Here is a 22,993-nt window from a genome sequence, read left to right as displayed (position 1 = left end):
AGATCCTAAACTGAACTTTTCCGAAATTTTGTGTGGGATGTACCCGAAGGAGTGACCCGATTGAGTTCATATTGAAACCTTATCTAAGTCTGGTACACATTTCACGATGTGCAAAGTATGGACCACATCGGTTACTCCTTTCAAGAGTTATCGTGCGCACAAATTTTCCGAACATTTTCGAGGCTGAGGGTATAAAAACACGCTTTAGGGTTAATTTTGTATTTTATCTATGTTTATGCCAAGTTGTCCCACAAAACATCATTCTAGATGGATGACGTAAAAGATAAAAATATTCTCCGTTGAATTTTACTATAAATCACCGAAGAAATTAAATATTTATTTACTTTATATAACAATGAACAAGTGAGGGAGGGCTATAATCGGCCGGGCCGACCACGTGTTACCCTACACCACTTGCCCTAAGCATTAGTTTTGCACGGAATTTAATTAATAATATTGCGACACGTTACACGTTTGTTTCAAAATTTGCATTAAAAACTAGACTAAAAGCGTTTAAAAATAGCATTAGATGACTTTTACCGAATTGACCAAAGAACAAGTAAGAGAGCATCAGTCAGCTGTGCTGGTGAAGATATATCCTCAGCCTCTGACCCAAAAAAGAACCAAATACAATAATTTTACAGTATATAAAATATATTGATTTTGATTTTTTTAATTTTTTGTAACATTTGAATTTTTAGTAAGCAAACTTCTAATTTATAGAGAACTCTAAATACAAAATTAAGTTAAACTAAGTTTGGATGCAATTAAAAAAAAAAACTTTGAGAGTTATCATGCATATAAGACACTTTAGTATGTGCAGGCAGGGTTTTTTTGGAGCTTTCGGCTATTTCAGGGTGTATAGACTTACTCCGGAAAAAAATTTTATCGTTGTAATAGGGAGCGCAAAATCAACCTTTTGCAACAAAATTTTAATAGACCCGAGTCCTCACACTGCGCTATTTCTAAATGTTATGTGAGAGTTATCCGCAGGTCGGGACCTATATATTCCAACCTGATGTACGACCGGGTAAAATAATACAATAGATTTGAATATTTTTCCCACGAGAATTAGGGTCAATTTCACCAGCTACCTACTATTCTATTATTATTCAAGATGATTGGCATTCTCCTTGACCAATACTCTTACCACGTGCAAAAATGTTTCAGTATTCAGCTATAACTGCGATATCTAGCGTGATTATTATTACACTACACAATTAAAACTGTGGGACCCCTGCATAAAATAGGCAGTAACTCTGTTATCTGATCACGTACATCAACATAATTTGAATCAATGGAAAGGTCAAGAGTTTCACTTTCAAATATAACTTACGTGGGAGGAAACGTGTTACAGCACTTCTTCATAAAAGTGATATAACTCAAATAATCGCAACTTGGTAATGTACTTGATTCAGAACCCTTTGCTGAAGATAATCGCGGTGGCAGAATTTAAGATAAAGTTGGACAATTTTGTAAAAGGTCTATAATATAAAACTATAATTTTGTAAAAAAAATCTTAGGTTGTATCATATATGACAATTTTTTCCGCTGTAACAAACATTTTGAAGAAAATTATTTCGTAAAATAGAAAGTATACACCGCCACCATTCCACTGAATATCATATCTATGTATTTAATCATTATCGAACTCTTACAAATTGCGTTTAAATTCTGCTCTGAGTATTAATCGTTTTTAACATGTTTTATTTCGTCTTCAAAATTTGATTTTAACTTCGAATTATACCGCGATTTTTTAATATTTTTGAAAACAAATTGCACATCCATAAAATATGACATGTTCTTTCTTCGAATCAAATTAGAAAACTTGGGTTATTAAAAGTGCAAAAATGGACTTTTCGCCTCAAAACCTGTCCAAATTATCTATAGTGCACTGTACATTTTGATACGACGAAAAATGTGCTAGTGCGCACGATAACTCTCGAACGGATCAACCGATTCGAACCAATATTTTGACATTTTTCAGCAGGTGGCCCTGCCCTCCCTTTACCATTGTTAATTTTTTTTCGAGTTAATTTTTCCTGAGATAATGACTCCAAAAGCTCCATGAAACCCTAACGGCACCAACTAAAATTACAAGTTCGCAAGATAAATCTCGCAGGGAGTTTCTTATTGATCGAAACTTTGCACATCGTATTATTTCATCCAGTCATGAATCAGGTTGGTTGGACTATATTGGTCCATTACTTCGGGTACTTCCCACACAAAATTTTGGAAAAGTTCAGTTCAGTTTTCTTCCGGAGTTTTTTTCCGGAGTAAGTCCATACATCCTTAGATAATGTTCCAAATGCTAGTTTGCAAGATAACTTTCAAAACTTTCCAAAAATTTCTTTCAAACTCAGTTTAACGTAATGTAATTAATATTTCAATTTCTCTATGAATCAGGAGTTTGCTTACTTAAAATTGTTGGTATATGTTAATGATTTGGTAAATCCCCGCAATACGGTACTTTCGGATTCCACTTATTTGTAAGCAAACTCGTGATAAAAAATCAATATTCGCTATATACGGCGTAATTATTGTGTTTGCTTCAGAGGCAGAGGGTATATCTCTGTCAGAGCAGATGACTGATATTTTTTATTTGTTTTGTTGTATTTTAAGATTTATATTCTTTAATTTATGTGCACTTTCAAATCCTTAAAATATTGCATAATACTTATTTTCATGCAAAACAAATTCTTTTCATTGATGAAATCAGTACTTTTTCTATACAAAGATCAATAATATTTTTTAGTTTTTCCTTTCATAATACCTACCACAAAAAATATATTAAACATGTACATCCCTTGAAATGGACAAAATCCAAAAGCCTCTATTTCCATAGGAAAAATATAAACTTTTCTCTACCATTAGCTTTCCAAGCAAGTGTTATTAAAAGATACACATCACCATAACAAAATCATGCTCGATAAATAAAGTCATTAAATGCTACCCGTTCTACCTAAAAACACATCTATCATTAAAAGGAAGCCAGTATTCAGTAGTCCATCTACATTCATGTTGCATGTTTCGATATAAAAATAACCTGAGATTAATGAACTAAGTCCATAACTTTATTATTTATGTATGCATTTAGTATAACGCAAAAAGCTTTTTATGGACAAGGTATGTATGTATGTGTGAACACTTTGTTTCTGTATCATGAAAATTATACACACATGCCTGCTTTACATACACAGAGTGGGAAAAATGGAGTGATGTTTTATTAATACACTAGCTGAACCCGGTGCGCTTCGCTACGCCTTTAGATTGATATCCATTTGAAATTTTACGGATTTTTTGAAATCAGAAAGAAATCAAATTCAAAAATTTAAAGTAAAATTTAGTCATTGCAAATGCCAAACGTACAGGAAATTGCAATCTTTTAAAATTGAAGGGCGTTTCTGTTGCTATAAGAGGGATTCGAGGTAGAAGTACATCTGAACCTATATACTTCCCAGTAATAATCGTTGCCTCAATTAAATAGTTATGTAGTTTTTTACTGTTAACCTTGGACCATTGCAAAGGCGAGGTGGGTCTATGTTTCTTAATAAAATAATAGGAACACCAACTTTTAGCACTAAATTATGTGGTGGATAGTTAACCGCGTCGTCTTCAGTTGCCACAGTATCAATGGATTTGTACGTTCGTGCATTTCCTGAAATTCTATTCACTGAAATTCTTTCAATATAATTTACCAATTTGTTTTGTAGACCAATTCCCGCCACATATTACAAATTTCATTGAAATTGGGCTTACATAGCGTGTTTGGTGCATCAAATACATGAAATCGGCCGAAAATATATATGGGAGCTATATGTAAATCTGAACCGATTTCAATATAATTTGACAAATTTTTTTGTAGATCAATTTCCGCCACATATTTCAAATTTTATTGAAATTGGACAAACATAAGGTGTTTATTGCATAAAATACATAAAATCGGCCAAAAATATATATTGGACGTATATCCAAATCTGATCCGATTGCAATATAATTTGGCAAACTAATTTCTAGGATCAATTCCGTCAACGATTTCAAATTTCGTCAAAATTGAACATACATGGCGTGTTTGGTGTAGAAAATACATGAAATCTGCCGAAAATATATATGAGAGCTATATCCCAATCTGAACCGACTTCAAAATAGTTTGGAACATTTATTTCTGCAATAAATTCCGTCACACATTCCAAATTTCATTGGAATTGGGCATACAAAACGTGTTTTATGCATCAAATGTATTAAATCGTCCGAAAATATATATCCAAATCTGAGCCGATTTCAAATTACTTTGGCAAATTTATTTTTAGACCAAATTCCGTCACACGTACCAAATTTGAAGACTGTGTCGATAATCGTTCGTTAGATATCAGCATACAAAGTCTACAGTTTCTGGAGGTACTTCCGATCCTGAGGCTATATCTCCAGATCGGGCCGGAATTTTTAAGATTTATATAGCCTGTGACACTTTCAGACCATGTGGTAATATATTCTGAAAGTTTCAGGAAGATCGGTTCAGCGGTTTTTGAGTCCATAAACTTCAAACAAACAAACGTACAAACATTTTCCTCCGTTATAGATATACTCGTAGATACCGCACAAATTTCATTGAAATAAATATGGGAGCTATAGCCAAATCAACACCAATTTCAATACTTATTTCTACTCCAAATTTAGTTACACATTGGACATACATAGCGTGTTTGGGGCATCAAATACATGAAATCGGCCGAAAATATATATAGGAGCTATATCCAAATCTGAACCGATTTCAATATAAGTTTGCATACTCATAACTAAAACAAATTTAGTTACACATTTCAAATTTCATTGAAATTGGACATACATAGTGGGTTGGGTGCATCAAATACATGAAATCGGCCGAAAATATATATAGGAGCTATATCCAAATCTGAACAAATTTCAACATAATATGGCATGCTCATTTCTGCAAAAAATTTAGCCACACATTCGAAATTTCATTGAAATTGGACGTACATAGTGGGTTGGGTGCATCAAATACATGAAATCGGCCTAAAATACATATAGGAGCTATATCCCAATCTGAACCGATTTCAATATAATTCGGCATACTCATTTCTACAACAAATTTAGTCACACATTCCAAATTTTATTGAAATTGGTCATACATAGTGGGTTGGGTGCATCAAATACATGAAATCGGCCGAAAATATATATAGGATCTATATCCAAATCTGAACCGATTTCAACATAATTTGGCATGGTCATTTCTGGAAAAAATTTAGTCACACATTCCAAATTTCATTGAAATTGGACATACATAGTGGGTTGGGTGCATCAAATACATGAAATCGGCCGAAAATATATATAGGAGCTATATCCAAATCTGAACCGATTTCAATATAATTCGGCATACTCATTTCTACCACTAATTTAGTCACACATTCCAAATTTCATTGAAATTGGACATACATAGTGGGTTGGGTGCATCAAATACATGAAATCGGCCGAAAATATATATAGGAGCTATATCCAAATCTGAACCGATTTCAATATAATTCGGCATACTCATTTCTACAACAAATTTAGTCACACATTCCTAATTTCATTGAAATTGGACATACATAGTGGGTTGGGTGCATCAAATACATGAAATCGGCTGAAAATATATATAGGAGCTATATCCAAATCTGAACCGATTTCAACATAAGTTGGCATACTCATTTCTGCAGCAAATTTAGTCACACATTCCAAATTTCATGGAAATCGGACATATATAGCGTGTTTGGTACATCAAATACTTGAAATCGGACGAAAATATATATGGGAGCTATATCCAAATCTGGAGCGATTTCGATATATTTTGGCACATTTATTTTTAAGCTAAAATCCATCACACATTTCAAATTTGGAGTCTGTATCTGTAACCGTTCTATAGATATTTGCATACAAAGTTTAAATTTTTTGGAGGTACCTCCGATTCTGATGCTATATCTCCGGATCAGAGCGGAATTTCGAAACTTTTTATAGCCTATGTTACTTTCAGGCGATGTAGTAATATACCCTGAAAATTTCGGCAAGATCGGTTCAGCGGTTTTTGAGTCTATAAATTTCAAACAAACAAACAAACAAACAAACAAACAAACATACAAACATTTTTCTATTTTATATATATAGATAAAAAAATTCGCTAAGGTGATGGACAATTTCAAAGAACTATCCAAAAAATCTATATCGTTATTTGTATACACATGTTTTACTGAAGTGAAAATAAACGTCTAAATATCGCGAATAGTCTTAAATGTTGTACAATTTTTTAATAGTCTGGCTTAATCCCATTGTTGTTGTTTTAATATTATAAAACAACGATTTTTTTAGAAAATTCCCTTATTAAATTATTTTATTAAAGTTATTTTTCAATAATTTATTAAAAAAATCTACAAAATTCGTTGTTTTGAAAATATTAAAATTACCGACTACTAGAAAACAAAATGCAACCACTATCCAAAAAAAAAAAAAACGCCAAACCAATGTTCTGATTTTGTATGATACTTACGAAAAAGGTTCAGTTATTGAAGATTATATTCAATTGTAATAAAATAATAGTTTATTAAAGGACGATGTTTTTCGTAATGGAAAACTATAGAAGTAACTGCAATGGAAAAATTGAATGCAATCTATGCAGGAACTTTTTTACGGTATCGCGAAAATAAGAACGCATTTCTGATATTTGTAAGATATGTAAAAACATGACACGCCAAAAATTGAACCCGTCCACTTTTTTCAATTTTAATCTTTTCTACAAAAACTACTCAACTGATTTTTAGACTACATATTTGAATTTGTTGAATTTATTTTGTTGGATTTTTTAAAAATGCTATTTTTACAATAATTACGTATGTATCGGTTTGCAAATAAATTTTCGAGACAATTGTGGTTGTGTCTCCGACTTCACCTACGTTTTTAGGACACAAAGACTTAACCCCGCCCACTTTTTAAAATATGTTGCATGTACAAAACTACTGAACCGATTTTCCTGCAATTTTCAGGGAATGTAAAGGGATGGCCCCAGTGAAAATAGGATGCATATTTTCCCTTTGTCATATTTAAAAAACCCAATGTCTTTATGAATAAAGATCAAATGCCGCCATAACCCAACTTAGGTTTTTATGGAAAGAACATTTTACCACGCCCACTTTTTTCAATTTCAATTTTTTCAGCAAAAACATTTGAACCGATTTTACTGAAATTGTCAGGGAATGTACAGCGCTGACCCGCGAGGGGGCGGGGTACATCCCCTAAGCGATATTCTTAAAAAACACTATATTTGCAAAAATTACGCATGTATCGGTTTAAAAATTTACGGATTAACTTACAATTTAGGTACTTCTTTGGGGCCTAAAGACGCGACCACGCCTGTTTTTTTTTAAGCAAAAGCTCGATGTTTGCCGTTGTTATGTATATTTTATGAATTTTGGAGGAGTTGGGTTACCTTCCCCACACCTTTATTTTAAACGCCATATGAGTTAGCCAAACTTATGATTATATCGGTTTCAGCATAAATTTTGGGAGGCCATGGGGTTGTGTATACCCTAGGTACATATTTGGAGCCAATAATCGCTATATTTGATAAAGTTATGAGTGCATCGGCTTGCAAATTAATTTTCGAGACAAGGTTGGTTGCGCGCCGATCAAGAAAACGATATATTTACAAATTTCCTTAAATCATTTGAGAAACGGATTTAATGAACCTTTTTTTTCTTTAAATTAAAAAAAAAATATGAGTTCTGAAATGATGCTAAATCCCAGCAAAATTTGAAGGAAGGGGTTCCATGCGATGACGTGATTTCATGGCATCTTTTGCATTGGTTCAAACGAAGCCGTGAAAAATCCGATCTTTTCATTAGCATTTGAACCAATCCAAAGGAAGTCGTGAAAGGTCGGATATTTTCATCAGCAGTTGAAACCATGCAATTCCATCGATCCAATAGAGATTAATTTTGCGTTTTTATTTATACACATTTTTCTAAATATATAAGATTAATTACACTGTGCTACAGTGAAAATTTGCAGGGGTTCTGATGCATAAATTCAGTATTGTGGGGGTCCATGGAAGACGAAAATACATTTGGTTTCTTTGAGTCACTTCGTTTTTTGATTTTATAACGGTAAATGTAGTGAAAAACGAGGTTTCTTGGATTTTCAACTTTAAACGGACATAACCGTTTTTGGACAATGGAAATTTACAGCTTATTTCTTGTTTAAAGGGTAAAAATCATGGCTTTCGAAAAAGCCATAATTTTTAAAAATCGGGTAACAAATGGTTATGTTATAGTGATTTAAGTGTGACAAAAACGCAGTAAAAAAACAGGAAAATGCTTTCCTGGTGCTCTAGGCTGCGTAGAAGACACCAAACTGCGTAATTATATACATTTATCAAGAAGAAAATTTAGTTTGCTTTACAAAATGGGAAAACCCAATAAAATCGGTTGAAAAATGCGTGAGTTATGGCATTTTTTGTGTTTTGTGACTCCCACAATACCGAATTTATGCATAAGAACCCCTGCAAAAAAATGTTGTCCACTTTTGTAGCACAGTGTTATTTACAATGGGCTTGATGTTGTCGGCGACTCGAAATCACAACCAACGTTGTTAAAACTCTCTTCGTAATGATTATATCATTGCAAAGGGTTGGTGAAAATGACATGCCAAAGCATTGGTGAAAATGACATGACAAATCATTGGTGTAAATGACATGCTTTGGATCCAAAAATTAATTGCATCTTTTGGGGTCCACGTTCATATAAAATTCATCGATGAAGATGCGTAAAAGATGACATGCCAGATCACTTGCACCCATGATTGAATGGCATCTTTGGCATCGAACACTTTGCTGGGTTGCTTAAAAAACAAGTACGCAAACACATTTAAAAAAAAATCGAAAAATTTTATATTTTTGATGTTTTTGGTTCGCTCCAAAAATTAATGAAACAGTTTCATTGAATAAATGAAACATTTTTTTCCACTCGTGTATCAGGACTGATTCTCTCTGTAGAGCAGAGTAGAGGAATGTTATTCTCAGTTGTTCTTTGTTATGCAGTAAATTCCAGCTGTGTGGTGTGAATGTGCGTGTGTATGTTTAGCAAATCGAAAACACGATTAGACAAAACTACCCTTCTCTTCGTCATAAAAATAAGCGCTTGGTTAAGCTCATCATTTTCGGGAATATTGTTTTAGTTGATTTTAGAACACTACTAAGTGAAGATGAACAAAAACTTGGAACTGGTGTTTTTAGCTTTGAAAAGTAAGTATGAAGTGTAATTTGTCAGTTGTTCTTTTAAGTGAATTTTCTTTTATATTTTTTTCTATGTAATGGAGGCAAGCATCAGTAAAGATGAGTGGAATTATGGAGAAACTGCAAGAATTTGGTGTCTAGCGCCAGAAATTAAAGGTGAGTTAATATTTACAAAACCAGAAATATTACTAGCAATTTTTTATGTTTTTCAATTTTACTTATGGCAATATCATACTGTATGCTTTTTCACATGTATGACATCAGCTGGTCTGTATATTAGTGTACCCAAAGTGACAACATACAAGTGAAAAACATATAGTGTGATATAGCCATTATAGATGACAACGGCCAATGTGATCATTAACTTCGTTGAAAGTAAAAATTAAGTGTTAAATGTGAAAAGAAAGTACAAATATAGACTTGTAATTTGTAAGTGTACAGTTATTTTTTATGTTGTATCTTAACATCATGGACGTACACAGTGGATGACTCAGCGGCAAAACTTGACGGTAAGTAAAGGCCTGGGTACATAAGCTGCCTCGCCTGGTTGTCTTGCTTTCCTGCTTCATTCCTGACATAACAAAAATAAAAGAATAAAGAAACAAGTAAGCAAAGACTATAGTCGGACGGGGCCGACCATGTGATACCCTACACCACTACCCCTGGAAATTAGCTTTCAGCAAATCAAAATTCATTTATGGAACCATACAAAATTTCTTATTGTTAGTAATAACTTTGGGGATTCCGCCACATTATCACATCAAGCTTAAATAATAATAATATAATAATTGTTTCACAAACATCCCATAAGGGACAAAGGAGACTTCTCACATATCAATGAGTACACCCCATTCATATTTCCTGATATGGGGACCTACAGTTTACCGCCAAGTCCGAAAGGAGTGCCCTAAGACACCAATTCTAGAGAAGTTTTACATGACTGAAATACTCAGAAAATGTCGCCAACATTACTGTGGGGTATTTTCCCACCGTTTAAAGTTACCTGGCCGGGGAATCGATCAACGGTGGCAAAATACCTCTTAGTAAAGTTGACGTTATTTCCCGAGTAGTTCAGCCATGAAAAACTTCTCTACAAGTGATGTCTTAGGGCACGCCGTTCGGACTTTGCGGTAAATTTCCCAAAATCCCAAAATTATACGCCTGGAGGAGGTCAGTGGAAGACTTCACCTTCACCAAAATTAATATTTAAAAAAACTTTAACGGTAGCGACACGTGGCGAAGCGAGCCCATGCTGCAATATGTCGCACCTGTTCAACAAAAAGGTAGTAACTCCAACTTTTCTATTTTTCAGTAGAGACAAAAACTGTTGGTACATGAGTAGTAGTATGAAAAGTGAAATACCGGTATTTTTGACGAAAGAATAGACAAAGAAATGGCAGATTTTTACAGTGGATAGGGTAATTAATTTTCTTAATAAAAAGTTAAAATTTTTAGATACTCTTCTGTTGAACAAGTGCGATATGTATAAAAAATGCAATTGGACAATTAATACGCCTGGGCTCCACGTAATTCGCAATAATCCACAAACTGGGAATTTCTCTGTCATGATAGAGACAATTATAGCATGGGGGGAAAATGTGGTTCCCTACAGAAAACCCACTTTATATTAAGCAGTAGCCCCGTTATCTACCAAACTCATTTCTGTAATTTGTATCTGTGGAAAGGTCAGTCGTTCTTTTTTCATATGTAGGCTATTTTGGCGGTATATGGCCTCCAGAAATTAAAATATGGACCAAATATAAAATGTTTATATTTTCATACAAAAGTAATCGTCCATTTCACACGCTAAATATTATCTGATCATCATCTCAAACTGCAAGCTTCATCTTCGTCATATACCCTTACCATTTCACCCTCTAAATATTTCACGATCATCACCAAAAAAAAATAGGGATCTATTCTGGTCTGAACCCGACCTCCATACAAAATTTCGCGACGATCGGTCCATAATTGCGGCCTGGAGTTTGATTACAATTTATAATGGACAGACGGACGGAAGGACGGACACACATCCCTCTAAATATTTCACGATCATCACCAAAAAAAATAGGGATCTATTCTGGTCTGAACCCGACCTCCATACAAAATTTCGCGACGATCGGTCCATAATTGCGGCCTGGAGTTTGATTACAATTTATAATGGACAGACGGACGGAAGGACGGACACACATCTCAAAATCGCTTTATCTCGTCGAGATATGAAGATTGGTATACCACATTGGGGGTGTCCGACGAATATTTCGCGGTGTTACATGCATTTTTACCAAAACAAACTTATAATAACCTTTCCACATAGTGGTGTAGGGTATAAATAGTGAGAAACCAAAGGTTATGCCATTTTTTTGTTACTGGCTCAAAACCTTGTATTCAGTTATGTATCTGCATACGGTGCTTTGTCCAAAGTGCAGATAAATATTTTAAAATTACAATAATACAGGGAAATGCGGTTGTAAAAAAGTCATGACCCTAATATAAATATTTTCATGGAAAGTGAGAATGTAATAATAAGAATGGAAATGGAAATTGATTGTAGCTTAATGTGTTATTATTTTATTCACAATCATTTTTTTATTGGAAGATACATAAAGTATCTATATATATAAAATTGAAATTTGTTTGTACGTTTGTTTGTTTGTTTGTGCCTTATAGACTCGAAAACCGCTGAATAGATCTTACTGATATTTTTAGGGTACATTGCTACATGGCCTGGAATGAAAATAGGCTATATCATTTTTTGAAATTTTGCGTTGATCTAGAGATATAACATCAAAACCGGAGGTACCTCCAAAAAAATTAGATTTGGTATGCAAATATCTTTAGAACTATTACAGATACAATATCCAAATTTTGTACGTGTGACGGAATTTGATGTAGAAATAAATTTACCAAATTATATTAAAATCGGTTCAGATTTGGATATAGCTCCCACATACATATATTTTCAGCCGACTTCCTTATTTTATGCACCAAACATTCTATTTATGTCCAATTTCGCTGAAATTTTGAATGTCTGACGAAATTTCTTTCAGAAATAAATGTGCCAAATTATATCGAGATTGGTTCAGATTTGGATATAGCTCCCATATATGTTTTCGGCCGATTTCCCGCATTTGATGCACCAAACACGCTATATATGTCCAATTTCGCTGAAATTTGGAATGTCTAACGGAATTTGGTCTAGACATAAATGTGCCGAATTATATCGAAATCGGTTCAGATTTGGATATAGCTCCCATACATACTTTCGGCCGATTTTCCGCATTTGATGCGCCAAGCACGCTATATATGTCCAAATTCGCTGAAATTTGGAATGTGTTACAGAACTTGGTCTACAAAAAAATGTGCCAAATTATATCGAAATCGGTTCAGATTTGGATATAGCTACAATATATGTTTTGGCCGATTTTCCACATTTGATGCACCAAACACTCTATATATGTCCAAATTCGCTGAAATTTGGAGGGTCTGACGAAATTTGTTCTAGAAATAAATGTACTAAATTATATCGAGATCGGTTCAGATTTGAATATAGCTCCCATATATATTTTCGGCCGATTTCCAGTATTTTATGCACCAAGCACGCTATATACATATGTCATATTTCGCTGAAATTTTGAATGTGTTACAGAACTTGGTCTGGAAATAAATGTGTCAAATTATATCGAAATTGGTTCAGATTTGGATATAGTTCCTGTATATATTTTCGGCTGATTTCCTGTATTTTATGCACCAAACTATCTATATATGTCCAATTTCGCTAAAATTTGGAATGCGTAACGGGACTTGGTCTAGACATAAAAGTGCCAAATTATATCGAAATCGGTTCAGATTTGGATATTGCTCCTATATATATTTTCGTCCGCTTTTCTGTATTTGATGCATCAAACACGCTATATGTGTCCAATGTCGCTGAAATTTGGGATGTCTGACGGAATTTGTTCCAAAAATAAATGTGCCAAATTATATCGAGACCGGTTCAGATTTGGACACACTATATGTATACAATTTCACTGAAATTTGGAAAGCGTGACGGAAGTCGTTCTAGAAATAAATGGGACAAATTATATCGAAATCGGTTCAGATTTGAATATAGCTCCCATATATATTTTCGGCTGATTTTCTGTATTTTATGCACCAAACACGATATATATGTCCAATTTCGCTGAAATTTCGAACGTCTGACGGAATTTGTTCTAGAAATAAATGTGCCAAATTATATCGAGATTGGTTCAGATTTTGATATAGCTACCATATTCATATATTGTCGGCCGATTTCCTTATTTTATCCACCAAACACACTATATATGTCCAATTTCGCTGAAATTTAGATTGTGTGATGGATATTGGCCTAGAAATGTATGTGCCAATTTATATCGAAATCGGTTCAGATTTGGATATAGCTCCTATATATATTTTCTGCCGATTTCATGTATTTGAGGCACCAAACACGCTATTTATATCCCATTTCAATAAAATTTGGAACGTTTGACTGAACTTGGTCTAGAAATACATGTGCCAAATTATATCGAAATCGGTTCAGATTTGGATATAGCTCCCATATATATTTTCGGCCGATTTTCTGCATTTGATGCACCAAACACACTATATATATGTCCAATTTCGCTGAAATTTGGAGGGTCTGACGGATTTTGTTCTAGAAACAAATGTGCTAAATTATATCGAGATCAGTTCAGATTTGAATATAGCTCCCATATATATTTTCAGCCGATTTCCTGTATTTTATGCACCAAGCACGCTATATATGCCCAAATTCGCTGAAATTTGGAATGTGTCACAGAACTTGGTCTAGAAATAAATGTGCCAAATTATATCGAAATCGGTTCAGATTTGGATATAGCTCCTGTATGTATTTTCGGCCGATTTCGTGTATTTTATGCACCAAACTCGCTAAATATATCCAATTTCGCTGAAATTTGGAATGCTTAATGGGATTTGGTCTAGACATAAATGTGCCAAATTATATTGAAATCGGTTCAGATTTGGATATTGCTCCTATATATATTTCGCCCGATTTTCTGTATTTGATACATCAAACAAGCTATATGTCTCCAATGTCGCTGAAATTTTGGATGTCTGACGGAATTTGTTTCAAAAATAAATGTGCAAAATTATATCGAGACCGGTTCAAATTTGGACACACTATATGTGTCCAATTTCACTGAAATTTGGAAAGCGTGACGGAATTCGTTCTAGAAATAAATGGGACAAATTATATCGAAATCGGTTAAGATTTGAATATAGCTCCCATATATATTTTCGGCTGATTCCGTATTTTATGCACAAAACACGCTATGTATGTTCAATTTCAATGAAATTTGGAATGTGAGATGGGATTTGGTCTAAAAATAAATTTGACAAATTATATCGAGATCGCTTCATATAGTAATATAGCTCCCATATATATTTTCTATCGATTTTGTGTTTTTATTTATTATACCCTCAGCCTTTAGGCTATGAAGGGTATATGGTAATATTCAAAAATGTTTTACAATCGTTGAAGTTGAGGTTCACCATTTAATAAGTCGCGAACTGTCAATATATTTCATATAATATGAATATATTTATATTAATTGAAGTGTTTTAGCAGGGGTCGCATAAAATGAACCATAACAAATAATTTATGTGGAAGCTGTGTTGGTGGTAATATTAAAAAATGGGTAAAAATGTGTTGAAGTTTTCAAGTTTTTTTGTGTTCTTTCTTGATTTCTGGTAAAACCACGAAAAATTCAGACCTGAGTTCAAAGAAAGAATTGAAGAATACCCCTTGGGCAACATGGTTCTAATGTATGACTTTTCGATATATACACTGCATCCCCCTAAAATCGATGCTGACATTTTGAAGTTTTGAAATCTGGGTTTTTTGAATTTTTCTTATAATTGGAGGGCGCAACCAGATAATTTCCTAAACTATTTATTGGATTGTAGAACTCGTGATTCCACGTCGTTTGATGTATATGTCATGAGTGTGCTTCATACAGCTCCCTAGTAATAAGAGTCCAAAGTCGAAATTTTGGTGCGTAAATTTTCTTTAAAAACCTATTTTTTGGCTCAAAAATTTAAAACTGTGACTCAGGTACCCTTGAACCCCGCGTGATTTTAGTTTTTTTACGCGCCGGATCTAATGAACCCTTCCGCGTTCAAATCCATCCACTAAAACGGCGGTTATAGACACCTTGAAAGTGGGAAATTCTGCAGAATTATATTTTGATGATTCCGCGCATTGAACCGCGATTTTCTTTGGTTATTTTTACATAAATGGAATCCTTCATACGCGATTATATTATTTTCCAAAACCGTGTGGCATTAATTACCGAGATTCTGGAGTAATATTCGTATTTTGTATAAAATAGAATTTAGTAGCACATCCGTGGTTCTTGAAGAATTTGTTTAAAATTTGTTATAATGACGTATTTTTTATAGGCGGTCACTGAAATCGGATGCGCCTTATAATCTTATGTACATCGCGCAATTTTTACCCACATAAAGGTTTTTTGAACAGTAAGATGCAGCTGACGGCACACTTTGGACGCTGAATGAAAAGTGGAAAAATCGCTACATATTGACGGAGATGCACTCACTGTATCTGAAAATCGCATGCGCCTTAACAGATTTTAACGAATTCGCGATTTATACGTTTTTTAACTGTTATGTTTTTTTCTTTGGTTGTAATTTCAATATGACTTTCTATTTCATAATCCTATTGTTTATCAAAGTAAGCAAATACCTTTTCGGGTTTGTCATCGCATTCTCCTTGAAAAAGTTTCAGCGAAGCCCGTCAGTCCTTGCATCGAAATTTAGCGAAATAGTAGAATAACTCCCAAAAATGTTTTTTCTATTTTTCGTTTTAAACAAAAAAATATATTTTTGAAATAATATTCCAACAATAAGTTTTCGTGTTTTGTTGTTGCTGTAATATGGCAGTTATAAATCCTATCATTAAAATTTTGGTCTCATATTTTTCTACGCGTTGTCTAGAATCTGTACGTATTTTTAATTTATTTTTTCGAGTTTTATTTGGACTCTAAATTAGAATAAATTAAATTTACTCCAAGATTTTTTTAGTATTTCTTGATTTTCCGCGAAAATAGAAATACATTTAGTAAATATTTAGGCATCTACGGATAGATATTAAATGCTGTTAACGCTTTGTATATACATTTTCTTATTACAGCAAAAATGGCATTTTTAAATATTTGTTCTTTATAAGGGAATAAAACCCCCCATAACTTTGGAGCGCAGCACCCAATTTTGTGAACGCGAACAGATTTGAAACCACGACTTTTTCCTTAATCTATGTTCCAAAAATTGCGGATGTGCTCGCAAAAAAAAATTTAAAACTTCTTCCAATGGAATTGCAAAAGAAATTTGAAATTTACCATATACACTTTCATACGGGCAAAATGTGCCTCATCGAAATAATGGTTTTAGACCCCAAGTATGTTTGGACGAAATGTGTTTCAGACAATTTGGAGTCGATTGAGCAATGTCCGTCCGTCTGTCTGTCTGTCTGGCTGGCTGGAGCGCACGATAACTCTCGAAGGGATGAACCGATTCGGTTCAAATTTTGGCTTTCGTAATATTTTGTCCAGACTTAGTTTAAGTTCGAAGATGAGCTATATCGGTCCACTCCTTCCGGTACCTCCCCCACAAAAGTTCGAAAATGTTCGGAAAATTTGTACGCACGATAACTCTTGAAGGGTGTATTCGATTTGGTCCATACTTTGCTCATCGTGGAGCGTGTACCATACTTATATCAGGTTTTAATATGGACTCAATCGGTCCACTCCGTCGGGTACCTCCCACACAAAATTTTGGAAAAGTTCAGTTTAGGAACATCTCTCGAATCGCTTTGATTTTTGCTTTAGCAACTTGTATTCACTGCCCTCCATACGACGGTATGAGTTTCATCAGGGGCAAGTCCATACTTCCTGAGAAAATAGCCTGAAAGTTGCAAAAAACCCCTATGACACCGTGTGAGGAGGTTGGAGGGCAAAATAACTCTCGAACAGGTCTGCCGATTCGGTCCAAATTTTGGCCTTAGTAATATTTTGTCCAAACATAGTTTAAGTTCGAAGATAAGCCATATCGGTCCACTCCTTCAGGTACCTCCCCCACAAAAGTTCAAAAATGTTCGGAAAAATTGTTCTTACGATAACTCTTGAAGAGAGTGGCCGAATTGGTCCATACTTTACACATCCTAATATATCTACCAGATATAGATCAGGTTTAAATATGGACTATATTTGTCCACTCCATCCGGTACCTCCCACTCAAAATTTCGGATACATGTTCACTTTAAGAAGTGCTTTCGAATCACTTTGATTTTTGTTGAAGCAAACTGCATTGCTGCCTCAATTGCGATGGTAAAAGTTGTTTCAGGGGCAAGTTCATACTTCTTGAGCAAACATCCCTGAAGTTCTAAAAAACCCCTATGGCTGGAGATCCATTCTTTTTAGTATCTCCTCTGCAAAACATATGATATTAATTCCTAATAAACATTTTTGTCAGTTCAAACGCCCAAAATTTTTAAAACTCCCTAAATACATGCGTTTTTTGGAAAAAATTGTTTCAATATACACAGGCTGAGGGTATATCTCTGTCGGCAAAGCCGACTGATACTTTTTTACTTGTTTATTTATTATTAACAATGTTTTCGTGTTTTTGTTACGTATGTTCAATTTCAAAGAAATTTTGAAGACTTAGCTGTCAGTAGAATTCATCATTATTTACACAAGTACTTACAGTTGGGAAGGAATTGGCCAAGACTACAGCTATTAAGTATCATATCTTTGAGAGACTTCTTAAGATTTATGTTTTATTGTGATATATCTAAATCATTAGGAATATTTATAGGCGGAAAGGCTTTCGGAGAAGTGTTACCTCCTGAAACATACAAAAATACCATAGTAGCTCCATAACAACCCTGAATAGTATATAACGCCTTCATATCTCCTATATTTATTCGTTAAAATATTAAAAACGTTAATATAAGTATGGCATTCCATTATATTTTATCGTAGTCGGGGCAGCAAAGCGCACCGGGTTCAGCTAGTGTTATATAAAATGGGGTTTTTAAAATCACAAAAATTCACTAAGTACTGATATTAAGTATGTAACAGCAAAATACATACACATATTTCCCAATAACTCAAATATTGCCATTTTCATATCTTATAAATCCTACAATAGAATGAATGATTAACGATGACAATAACTTGTAAATTATTAAAGATTTTATTTTAATAGTCAACCAATGACACATTTTATGAAATTTATTATGCAAATACACACACTCATTGTACAATAAATGTATGATGTGTTATAAACATAGTCATCATCATAGATTTAAAACTGACACGTGACGAAGATTAATATGTTTGTATTTAATTTTGTGATGTGCTGCTAGTGAATATTCCAGCGAAAAAGGCTTTCAGCCCGGTTTTTTTTCTGTTATCATTTTAACCTTTTGATTGGACAATTTCAGAGAATTTCACATTTCATATACAGAAATAACTTTTCAATAAAGCAACTTCCATGTCTATAAAAAATTAACCATTTCGAAAAATGTAATTTCGCAAAAAAAGAGAAATACATTTATGGAAGGAAATGGGCTGAGTACAGTGAACTGTGGAAGGACAAATATAAAGTTTTTATAGCCAAGGATGACATATTTATTTTATCAATCAAATGATATATAAATAAAATGAAAATTTCAATTTAAATATATTTTATAATACGAATAAAATAATTAATCAATTTCATGAATAAAGAAAAATTATTTCATGATGATTATAATTAAACTATTTTTACTAAAAAAGGAAACAATTGCCATCGGCATACAGTAGTAGTCGAAGAAACTATTATCTTTCACATTCGTACATGCATACATAATGTGATGGGGATTACTCTCTATTGTGATGCGTATGGAAAATAAATCGACAACTTATTTTTGTGCTGATGCAACGGTACAATCTTCGAGGTTCCATCTACAGTACCATGGGATAGTTAGTGGTCGAAATCAGGACACTATCGACCACTGTGTTCAGGGGAGCCTGATTTCAGCCGTCCAGGTGGTGAAGAATATTTCTTAGATGGAAGAAATACAATACGTCAGCTGTGGGCATACATAACATAACACATATACCACAATCTTTGGGACCAGACGCCAAAATCTTACAATAATCCACATACATTACGATTTTTGGAGGGAGTCGAATTTCAGAAAGTTACAGATTAAACAGTTCCGGAGATATCACCACGATTTGGGGAACTCACTGTTTAACTCTACTGTTGTTTGACATCTTAATTTTGGAGAGAAGTGAATCTTTATGCCCTCGAAGAGCTTGTCATGGTTGACGGTGTCGACAGCCTTCGATAGGCCAACATGGCTGTTCGATCCCACGGCCCACAATGTCGAGAGTTCACATGGGCAAAAATAGGAGTTGGCGTAGGTGGATGAATTTTGGTAATAGTACTTATAGTTGGCTGACAATGTCGAGGGAAAAAAATTGGGAAGGTCGGTCCACGTTTTGGTGTAGTCCTTATATAACGGTACTTCCTTATTTTCATTCTTTTTAATATTTTACCTAAATTTATCTACCAAATGGCTGAATTTTGAGATACAGGGTTACCAGTTTACAAAAAACTTTTCGGATAAAAATTATGGACATAAGAAAACGTTTTGATATAAACCCCATATAACGGTACCTGCCTATTTTCCGTATTCTGAAAATTTTACCTAAGTTTTTCCATCAAATGTGCTCAATTTTTGTTGTGGGTTCCCAGTGGACAAAGAAATGTTCTCATAAAAATTATGGGTATAGGTCCACGTTTTGATATTAGTCCCCATAGAGCGGTATTGCCCGATTTTTGATATTTTGAAGGTTCTAGACATATAATCCACCCGTAGTGAGTGAAATTTTGTCTTTATAAATGCTTATGGGCTTAGTAAATGCATCACAATTTTGACTTTAAATATGAGAATGTTCCCTAAAAAAGATTTTTTTACAGTGTTTTATTTAACATGCTTTGGTGTCCATTTAGTTCAAATCTAGTAACTCATTTTTAACACAGTTACAGTTGACCAATCGAACAATTTTCAGATAGAGCGGTATTGCCCGATTTTTGATATTTTGAAGGTTCTAGACATATAATCCACCCGTAGTGAGTGAAATTTTGTCTTTATAAATGCTTATGGGCTTAGTAAATGCATCACAATTTTGACTTTAAATATGAGAATGTTCCCTAAAAAAGATTTTTTTACAGTGTTTTATTTAACATGCTTTGGTGTCCATTTAGTTCAAATCTAGTAACTCATTTTTAACACAGTTACAGTTGACCAATCGAACAATTTTCAGATTTGGATGACAATATATGAATATGAAACCAAAACCAACATGGGTCCATTTTTTCCTATAGAGCCCATATAGCGGTACCACCCGATTTAGTTCAAATCTAGTTACTCATTTTAAACACAGTTGCAGTTGACCAATCGAACTGCAACCTTTCAGATTTGGATGACAATATATGAATATGAAACCAAAACTAACATGGGCCCATTTTTTCCTATAGACCCCATATAGCGGTACCACCCGATTTCGTTTTGGATGACAATACATGAATGGGAAAGTAAAACCAATATGGGTCCATTTTTTCCTATATTTCAGGTGTTTTGAGGATTTTGTCTTAATTTTTAGTCCGAATTCGCTGTAACTTGGCATTTTGAGTTCCCAATTGTACAGAAACTCCCCCACCAAAAATTGTGGACATGGGTCAGATTTTGGTGTAGCTCCCACATAACGGTAACACTCGATTTCAGGCAATTTAAAGTTTTTATCTACATTTTCGGGCTAAATTGACTGTAATTCATTTATGGACTTCTCAGTGGTCAAAAAATGTATTTACTAAAAAATTAAAAATAAAATAATTTAAAAAAAAAAATTGTCACAATTTTTAATTCAAATGCAAGCGTTTTATTTGAGATACTCCATATTGAAAAATTATTTTCTAGTTTTAAGTGCATTTATAAATAAATCACTGTAACTTAATTTTTATACCCTCCACCATAGTATGGAGGGTATATTAAGTTTGTTTTTCCGTTTGTAACGCATTGAAATACTCATTTGCGACCCTATAAAGTATATATATTCTTGATCAGGGTAAAATTCTGAGTCGATCTGTGCACGTCCGTCCGTCCGTCTGTGGTAATCACTCTAGCATCCACAAAAATGGAGATAGGACGCTGAAATTTTGGGAAAATGCGTCTTTTGTTTGCAGGCAGGTCAAGTTCGATGATGGGCTATATCGGTCCACGTTTTGGTATAGCCCCCATATAACGGTACCCCCCGATTTACGGTATTTTGCCGTTTTTAGTTATATTTTCAGACCGATTTAGCTATAATTTGACATTTAGGGTTCTTAAGTGTCAATAAACTTATATAACAAAAGTTGTGGACATAGGTCCACGTTTTGGTATAGCCCTCATATAACGGTACCCCCCGATTTAGAGTATTTTGACGCTTTTAGCTACATTTTCAGACCCATGTAGCTATAATTTGACATTTAGGGTTCTTAAGTATTAATAAACTTATATAACAAAAGTTGTGGACATAGGTCCACGTTTTGGTATAGCCCCCATATAACGGTACCCCCCGATTTACGGTATTTTCACGTTTTTAGCTACATTTTCAGACCGATGTAGCTATAATTTGACATTTAGGGTTCTTAAGTGTCAATAAACTTATATAACAGAAGTTGTGGACATAGGTCCACGTTTTGGAATAGCCCCTATATAACGGTAACCCCCGATTTACGGCATTTTGACGCTTTTAGCAACATTTTCAGACCGATGTAGCTATAATTTGACATTTAGGGTTCTTAAGTGTCAATAAACTTATATAAAAAAAGTTGTGGACATAGGTCCACATTTTGGTATAGCCCCCATATAACGGTACCCCCCGATTTACGGTACTTTGCCGTTTTTAGCTACATTTTCAGACCGATTTAGCTATAATTTGACATTTAGGGTTCTTAAGTATTAATAAACTTATATAACAAAAGTTGTGGACATAGGTCCACATTTTGGTATAGCCCCCATATAACGGTACCCCCCGATTTACGGTACTTTGCCGTTTTTAGCTACATTTTCAGACCGATTTAGCTATAATTTGACATTTAGGGTTCTTAAGGGTCAATAAACTTATATAACAAAAGTTGTGGACATAGGTCCACGTTTTGGTATAGCCCCCATATAACCGTACCCCCCGATTTACGGTACTTTGCCGTTTTTAGCTACATTTTCAGACCGATTTAGCTATAATTTGACATTTAGGGTTCTTAAGTGTCAATAAACTTATATAACAAAAGTTTTGGACATAGTTTTGGTATAGCCCCCATATAACGGTACCCCCCGATTTCAGGTATCTTGACGAATTAATTCGCATTTCTAGACCGAATTAGCTATAATTTGATATTTAGGGTTCTTAGTGACCAAAAAACTTATATTCGAAAAAATTATGAACATAGGTACATGTTTTGGTATAGCCCCATATAAAGGTACCTTCTGATTTTCGGTATTTTGAGATTTTTACCTACAAGTTTTAACCGAATTAGCTGTAATTTGAACATTTGACATTTGAAGTTCTTAGTGGTCACCACACCTCTCCACCAAAATTG

The sequence above is a fragment of the Musca autumnalis genome, unplaced genomic scaffold (genome assembly GCF_047663935.1).
Source record: "Musca autumnalis isolate F117 unplaced genomic scaffold, ASM4766393v1 scaffold_1, whole genome shotgun sequence".
NCBI classification, from domain to species: domain Eukaryota; kingdom Metazoa; phylum Arthropoda; class Insecta; order Diptera; family Muscidae; genus Musca; species Musca autumnalis.
This window is presented reverse-complemented; position numbering follows the sequence as displayed.